The following is a 7,861-nucleotide window of genomic DNA, read 5'->3' as shown; positions in this document are numbered from 1 at the left end:
CCTGCACAAAACTCAACTCAAAATGGATCAAAGACCTTGGAATCAAACCAGAGACCCTTCATCTTATAGAAGAAAATCTTCAACATGTCGGCCCAGGATCAGACTTCCTTAACAGGACTTCCATAGAACAAGAAATAAAAGCAAGCATCAATAACTGGGACAGATTCAAACTACAAACCTTTCTGTCAGCAAAGGAAACTATCAGCAATGTGAAGAGAGAGCCTGCAGAGTGGAACAAAATCTTTGCCACCCGTACTTCAGATAGAGCACTAATGTCCGGAATCTATAAAGAACTCAAAAAACTCTACACCAAGAATACAAATAATCTAATCAACAAATGGGCTAAGGAAATGAACAGACACTTCACAGAAGAAGATCTGCAATCAATCAACAGACATATGAAAAAATGTTCAACTTCTCTAGTAATAAGGGAAATGCAAATCAAAGCTACCCTAAGATTCCATCTCACCCCAATTAGAATGGCAATGATCAAGCATACAAGCATCAATAGGTGTTGGTGAGGATGTGGGGAAAAGGGTACACTCATACATTGCTGATGGCATTGCAAATTAGTGCAGCCAATCTGGAAAGCATTTGGAGATTCCTCAGAAAGCTTGGAATGGACCCACCATTTGACCCAGCTATCCCGCTATTCAGCCTACACCCAACGGACTTAAAAGCAGAATACTACAAAGATGCAGCCACATCAATGTTCATAGCTGATCAATTCACAATAGCCAGATTGTGGAACCAACCTAGATGCCCTTCAATTGATGAATGGATAAAGAAAATGTGGTATACTTATACAATGGAATATTACTCAGCCATACTTTTTTTTGCGGTGCTGGGGATTGAACCCAGGGCCTTGTGCTTGCAAGGCAAGCACTCTACCAACTGAGCTATCTCCCCAGCAAGAATAATAAAATTATGGCATTTGCAGGCAAATGGATGAAATTGGAGAATATCATGCTAAGTGAGATAAGCCAATCTCAAAAAACCAAAGGAAGAATGATCTTGCTGATAAGCAGATGAGGACACATAATGGGGGTGGGAGGGGGGCAAGAATGGAGAAAGGAGGGACTGTATAGAGGGAAAAGAGGGATGGAAGGTGTGGGAGCATAGGGAAAAAATAACAGAATGAATCAAACAACATTACCCTAGGTAAATGTATGATTACACAAATGATATGACTTTAGTCCATGTACAGAGAATCAACATGTATCCCATTTGTTTACAATAAAAATAAATTAAAAAATAAAGAAAAATCTAGACATAATTGATATGAGATATTTTGTAGACATTAACATTTTATCATTTTTGACAACCTAGAAACAAAACTGTTAGTAACTTGAAAGCCATACTTTTGTTTGTCCAGTTTATAAACCTTTTAAATCATAGAAATCAAAGGCATTTGGATCCATTTTTAAAATTTTAATTTATGAGCTCATATGTCAATTTTGGTACCAAACATATGTAGACATGATAATACACTGTTGTACATACGTAGAAAAAGACAGACAAAGGCCTTGTAGCTTATTTTTAAAATCCATTAGATTGCGAGTTAATCCTTATACATTGGCCTATCAATGAAACAGAGCATTTGAATTGGATAGAATAGGTGTGATCAAAAAATTAACATAGGTGCACCATATCAAATTGATGAACTTAAAAAATAGATTTTAAGAGTCTTTTTGACCTCCATCCTGATATGGTCCCTCTCATCAGAGCTGAAAAGAATTGAGAATATAGTCAAAGTTTTTGCCCTATCCCTCCCTGAAGGAGTTTCCCAAAGAGAGAGCAAGGAAGCCTGCTTCCATTGGTCTCCTTGGGAGTGCCCCCTGGGGTTGAGATTTTGTTCTAAACCAGTTTTACTGGTCTCTTGGATAGCAGTCATCAAAAGTTTAGTCTGTCATTTTGGTGGATCAACTCCAATAGTTGGAAGTTCCTGTTGGCAGCAGTTTGCATTTCAATGTAAGCTTTAGTGAACATGGTTAAAAACCTTTTTAACCATTATTTTTTCAATGTTGAATGTAACAAATTTGATCAGGATGTCCAGGCTACCCAAAGACAATTTGGTGGTCCCCTGAGGGGGCCATCTGACCTTGAAAGTTGGCCATTCTGTCTCAGAGAATTTAGAGAGAGAAAACACATCACAGCAGATCCTGTAGTCAGCTGCTCTTCTCTGGAATTCCCGGAAATTGACCAATATGAATTGAGGGGGATACATGACAAACATGAGGGGAATTGACCCATGTCCACACTCAAGGGCAACACAAAATTGAAAAAGACGAACAAACACAGAACAGGTAAGACACCAAAGACAATGACAAGTGGCCATTCTTGATTTCTGACCTGAGAGCCTGGGCAACATCTTGCCACAATCCCAGACTCAGGAAGTAATGCTGCATCCAGTCTTCCTCAGAATCCCCAGATATGGATCCACCAGAAACAGAGTTACCGGTCCCCCTGGGGATGCAGAAAGAGGTGACTCTTGGAGAATTTAGTTCAATTCTGGGGCAGGGCTCCACAGACTGTGCAGCCTGGGGCTGAGAAACCTCTCTGAGAGGCTTTTCCCTGGGAGCAATGTCTTTTGAGGCTTCTCCACTCCACAGGAGTTTCCAGGTCAGTGGTGAGTGGTGGTTATCCACCGGACAGCAAGGATCTCACTGGGGCCTCCAAATATTATGGGGTGCAATTTAAGAACAGACTGACCACCACTGAGAAGTCAGTTGACTGTCTCACAAAGTGCCCCCAAAATGGCTATTGGGAGGACAACCCCAACCATAGGATTGTAGGAGTTTTTATACCATAAGTCAGTACATCAATTATAAATGTCTGTTGCTATGATTTAAAATTACAAACACCATGAGACATGAAATCATTATCAGAGGGGGAAGTGGGTCAAAATGATCTTACTTAGGTACAAACTGAAGAATTGTTACAAATATCCAATCACTGTTGTCATCACCGTTAACATGGTACATTGTTTAGGAAAAAGAGGAATCAAAAAGAGAACAATTTTTCAACATATAAGAATATATGTTGTCATTTTGCCAATTTGTATTGCCAAGCATGTCATGTTAAGTAACTGATGATGGGTACAGAGGCGAGGTGTTCCCATGGGAGAAGCATTTTCCATATAATATGGAGTCTCACAGCAAAATGGAGTCTGTTTAGTCATTGCCCATATAGTCTGGCCTATAACATTTCCATGGAGTCAAATCTGTCAGCCTGTCACATTCCCCACTGGTTTTATGTACATAATCAAATCATTGATTCACTTCTACTCAGGAAAATTCATGTTACGATTTCATATTGTTAGGAGGACTTTTCTTATAATTAACTACATATTTTCATGCCCAACATGAGATTTGTTGATTATTATTAATAATAAGAAAAATTTTTTATTGCATATGCATGTTAAACAACAAGTTCCTTACACAACTATTTATTACTTCATGACAAAAAAGGAACATTTAAAATGGACCTCAAGAGCTAATACAAAGCATGATAGCTGATGAAGATGAATTTCATCTGCTAAATCTGTTCAAGGATCAGATAAAAATAGCTTCTCTACTTTCCAGCTATTTTGTGAACCTCATTTGTGCTGTTCCACCATATACTCTTGTTCAGATCTCTAAACTCACTTCAGTCAGGCCTTATATCTTACTGGGGATGGAAGTTGGGAATCTCCTGAGCACAGCTGCCCTTCAGATCTGGAGCAGAAGCTTCAGGAGCCTTCATGACCCACAATCTCACTGTCTTCTTCAGAAGCCTGATATGAGCTCAGTCACCAGAAGAAAAGCAGACCAGGGGGAAACAGAATCCAGAAATTGCTAGGTTTTGTTGTAATAACTATACCATGGAACCATACTAGGCACTGAAGTAAGTATTAGTGATCCTGTTGCTGAAAGCTCAGTCCTTGTCCCTGATGCCAATTCAATATCAAGACACAGTTTTGAGGAAAAAGAGAAAGAAGGTTTATTGTTTTGCTAGCAAAGGAGAAACATGGGGACTCCTGTCCCAAAGGCTGTGATTCTGCCCTTCAAGGAAAACAGAGGGCTTTTAAAAAAGCTTTTCAAAGGCTACATTCCAGGTGTGCCCTGACTGGGGTTTCCAGGGTGCTCAGAAAGTGTGTTAACATTCACTTGTTAATTTGGGAGATGTTCACTTGCTAGATTCTCTGGCAGATATTTCCTTCCTGTGGAGCACTGATAGCTCAGGGTAATCTTGTTCCCTGGCCCCAGGTTAGAGAGGGGAGAGTGAGAAAAGAAAAAGAAAAACTTGTCCCTTTTAAAAATGAGCCTCAGAGCTATATTCAAAAGGTGAAGTTAACCACTGTTACAATCCCACAATAAACACAAAGCAATGGGGCTTACACATTTGTTATCCCTGAAGGTTACAACAGTCCCATTGGTGAGCATTCCTACCCTCATTTTACAGAAGACAAGTTGACTTCACAGAGGTCTGTTCCCTGTCTTATCCTCCCGCACCTTGCCTTTACACAGAAAATAGGTCCAGGACACTCTGGAGCAGGACATCATGCTGCCTGGGGCCAGGAGTGTCCCACATCTACCTCTCATGTCACCAGGGCACCAAGTCCCAGAACAGAACCAGGTGACTTGGGTCTGGAATCCCTTCATCTCCCCACATTCCAGGGCAGTTTGGCCCTGAACACGGGGCACCCACGCCCTCCTCTCTGTCCAAGTACCTGTTGGTGGGACCTACTCTGGAACCACAGCAAGTTGGCTTTCTTTAGAATCTTGTCATAGTCACCACTATGACCTCAGGATCCTATGACAATTGCAATGTACAGGTTGGTCCTCTGCACAAGCAATCTCTCTGGTCAGTCTTCCTTTTTGTCCCCTCACCTTTCTTAGAAATCAAAACACCTTTACTCTTCAGTCCACCACTTTAGAATGTGTCCTAATTAGAGGAACTAGGCACAGACTCAGAAAATGGGGAGAACTCTACCCACTACTCAGATGAGTACAAACAACTGAAGGTGGGACGCTACTTTCCAGCCACAGCAAGTCAGTCTCATTTAGAATGTCCTCACAGTCCACACAATAACATCACGTTTCTATGGCAACTGGAATGCACAGGTGTTACTCCTACAGAATGTCTCTGCACAGTTTCTTTATACATTCATCTATTGAAGGGCATCTAGGTTGGTTCCACAATCTAGCTATTGTGAATTGAGCTGCTATAAACATTGATGTGGCTTAGTCACTGTAAGTATGCTGATTTTAAGTCCTTTGGGTATAGGACAAGAGTGAGCTAGCTAGGTCAAATGGTGGTTCCATTTAAAGTTTTCTAAGGAATCTATACTGTTGTCCACACTGGCTACACCAATTTGCAATCCCGCCAGCAATGAATGAGAGTACCTTTCCCCCACATCCTTGCCAACACCTATTGTTGCTTGTATTCTTAAAAATTGTCATTCTAGTTGCAGTGAGATGAAATCTTAGGGTGGTTTGGATTTGCATTTCTCTAATTACTAGAGATGTTGAACATTTTTTCATATATGTGTTGATCAATTGAATATCTTCTTGTGTGAAGTGTCTTCTCAGTTCCTTAGCCAATTTATTGATTAGGTTATTTGCATTTTTGGTATTAAGGTTTTATTTAGTTCTTTATAAGATACTCTGTTAAAGAAGATATACGAATGTCAATTATGCAGAAAGCTGCTCTACATCATTAATGATTAGGAAAAGGGAAGAGAAAACTAAAATGAGATACTAGTACATTACCATGAGAATGACAAAATTAAAAAGACTGACTATACCAAGTACTGACAGGATTTTGGAGGATGGAACTCTCATATACCGCTGATGGCAAAGGAAAAGGGAAAAACTGTAGGAGAGAGTTTGGCAGTTTCTTGTCATGCTAATCTTATATTTAAAATATTATCCAGTTACGTACTCCTAAATATTTATCATAGGGGAGAAAAGCATATTTCCATGAAAAGACTCATTAAGAAATGTCATGGTATCTTTATTGACAAGAGCCCTATTTGAGACCAGCATAGTGGCACATTCCTGTAATCACAGCAGTAGCTCAGGAGATTAAGGCAAAAGGATCACAAGTTCAAGGTCAGCCTCAGCAATTTAGGGAGACCCTAAATGACTTAGTTAGACCTTGTTTCAAAATACAAAATAAAAAGGGTTAGGGGTCTTGCGACACTGGGTTAAATCCTCAGTAAAATAAAAAAGCCCCAAATTGGAAACATCCCAAATATCTATTGATAGTTGAAAGTATAAAATACATTGTGTATAGATATACATTGGAATGCTATTGGCAATAAAAAAGAATGAACTAGGATGAGGGTATAGCTCATGGGTGGAGCACTTGCCTAAAAAGCACAAAGATCTGAGTTCAAACCCCAAAACTGCAAAGGCAAAAACAACAAGAATAAATAATAGATGAACCACTGAAAAATACAATAAAATGGATAAATCTAAAAATGAACAGGATGAATGAAAGAACCCAAATAAAAAAAAAAGAACAAAACACCTTCATGATACCATTTAATAAATTTTTTAGACATGAAGTATAATCTATAGAAACAGAAGTGCTGTGCTTGCCTGAGGACAGGGAATTAGGTGTAGTATGAAAATGAGGCAATAGAGAACTAAAAATGTTATGGTCTGGAAAATAATGAGAATAATATTTAGGTCTACCAGGTATAGCTGTGTATTATTATAGTAGAGCAAACACATGGTATTTTTCTGAATACTGAATTATGGCACTTGATATTTTAACTTATACTTGATAACTTCCTGGTTTCTTTATTTTTTAAATTCTTTTTAGATATACATGATAATAGAATCTATTTTGACATACTATACATACATGGAGTATATGGTATTATAATTGGGATCCCATTCTTGTGGTTGTACATGATGGGGAGTTTCACTGTGGTGTATTCATATATAAACATACAAAAGTTATGTCTGATTCACTCTACTCTTTCTTATTCCCATTCCTCCTCCCTTCCCTTTATTCACCTATTTATAATCCACTAAACTTCTATTCTTCCCCTCCTTCCCCCTTGTTGTGTGTTAGCATTCACATATCAGAGAGAACATTTGACTTTTGTTTTGGGGGGATTGGCTTATGTCATTTAGCATGATAGTCTCCAGGTTCATCTATTTACCAGCAAAAGTGATAGTCATTCTTTTTATGGCTGAGTAATATTCCATTGTGTCTATATTTTCTTTATCCACTCATCTGTTGAAGGGCACATTGGTTCCATAGCTTAGTTATTGGGAATTGAACTGCTATTAACATTGATGTGACTCTGTCACTGTAGTATGCTGATTTTAACTCCTTTGGATATGTACCAAACAGTGGTATAACTGGGTCAAATGGTGGTTCAATTCCAAGTTTTCTGAGTAATCTCCACACTGCTTTCCAGAGTGGTTGCACCAATTTGCAGTCCCACCAACAATATATGAGTGTACCTTTTCCCCCACATTTGCACCAAATACATCGTTGCTTGTATTCTTGATTGTTGCCATTCTGACTAGAGTGAGATGAAATCTTAGTCTTGATTTGCATTTCTCTAATTGCAAGAGAAGTTGAACATTTTTTCATGTATTTTTTGACCAATCATATTTCTTCTTCTGTGAAATGCCTGTTCAGTTCCTTTGCCTATTTATTGATTAGGTTATTTGTTTTTCTGGTGTTAAGTTTCTTGAGTTCTTTATATATCCTGGAGATTAATGCTCTATCTGAGGTGCAGTTGGTTAAGATTTTCTATTCTGTATTCTCTCTCTTTATGTTCTTGATTGTATCCTTTGCTGAGAAGAAGCTTTTAGTTTGATACCATCCCATTTATTGATTCTTGATTTTACTT

The sequence above is a fragment of the Sciurus carolinensis genome, unplaced genomic scaffold (genome assembly GCF_902686445.1).
Source record: "Sciurus carolinensis unplaced genomic scaffold, mSciCar1.2, whole genome shotgun sequence".
NCBI classification, from domain to species: Eukaryota; Metazoa; Chordata; class Mammalia; order Rodentia; family Sciuridae; genus Sciurus; species Sciurus carolinensis.
The sequence above is the reverse complement of the archived record's forward strand: the minus strand, read 5'-3'. Positions refer to the sequence as shown.